This window comes from Octopus bimaculoides, unplaced genomic scaffold, assembly GCF_001194135.2.
Source record: "Octopus bimaculoides isolate UCB-OBI-ISO-001 unplaced genomic scaffold, ASM119413v2 Scaffold_193594, whole genome shotgun sequence".
Classification (NCBI taxonomy): Eukaryota; Metazoa; Mollusca; class Cephalopoda; order Octopoda; family Octopodidae; genus Octopus; species Octopus bimaculoides.
Genome location: NW_026366615.1, coordinates 8919 through 9727, shown reverse-complemented (window position 1 = coordinate 9727; position 809 = coordinate 8919). Strand labels below are relative to the sequence as shown.

The following is an 809-nucleotide window of genomic DNA, read 5'->3' as shown; positions in this document are numbered from 1 at the left end:
AAGAGAAGTGTTTCTATGGCATGCATTGTCTCTTTGTCATTGGTTCAATGTGATGAACCCAACACTTATTCTGGCTTAGGAAACATGTAAGGAAAATAGCTGGGTGTGTCTCCCAAGATGTGATCAACCTGGTGTGCTTTGATCAGGTGTTAGAAGACGTGGCAAATTTTCGTCATACTAAAACTCTCAACTCTCTCATGGGATATGCTAACAACATTAGCTATTTGATTTATAGACAATTGCCTGTCATCTATCACCATGTCCTGAACATGATCCACATTTTGCTCGGTGGTGTCAGTTCCAGGACGTCCAAATCATCTTCTAGACTCTCTCTTTCCCTCATAAATTCAGCTGCCCATTTTGTACCGTTGATAAAGTTGCAGTGTCACACTCATCTGTAGCCACCTAGCTGCATGATTGTCCTTTGTTTCTAATCCCCTTTTCTGAAGGCACTTGCTAACAGCATGATGCCAAATTTTCTCAATTTTTTACTACTGATTATATTTGAAGTTTTCTTTGAAGAATCGGGTGTCAATTTATCTCATAATAAAGGGTTGAAATTAATGTATGCAAAATGTTCAGCTCTAGCATTACTATTTCACAGACAGACTATGAACTTTTTGGCCCACCCATTGTAGATTTGGAAGAATGCATATATATATGTACAGTAATCCCTCAACTATCACAGGTGTTATGTTCTTAATTCCCCTCCCCTCACCCCGTGATAGGGGAAAATTGGCAAAGTAGAGACAGTACTGCACTGTATATATATTTTTTAAAATTATTTTTATAATTTGTATATATTTATT

The 809-nt window shown here is 37.3% G+C and overlaps 1 protein-coding gene across 1 annotated transcript in view; it reads left to right on the top strand.

Annotated features, from left to right (window-relative positions):
* The window catches only part of LOC128251448 (uncharacterized), a 9590-nt gene that overhangs the window by 606 nt on the left and 8175 nt on the right, over positions 1 to 809 (top strand). The gene's annotated exons all lie outside the window — the stretch shown is intronic.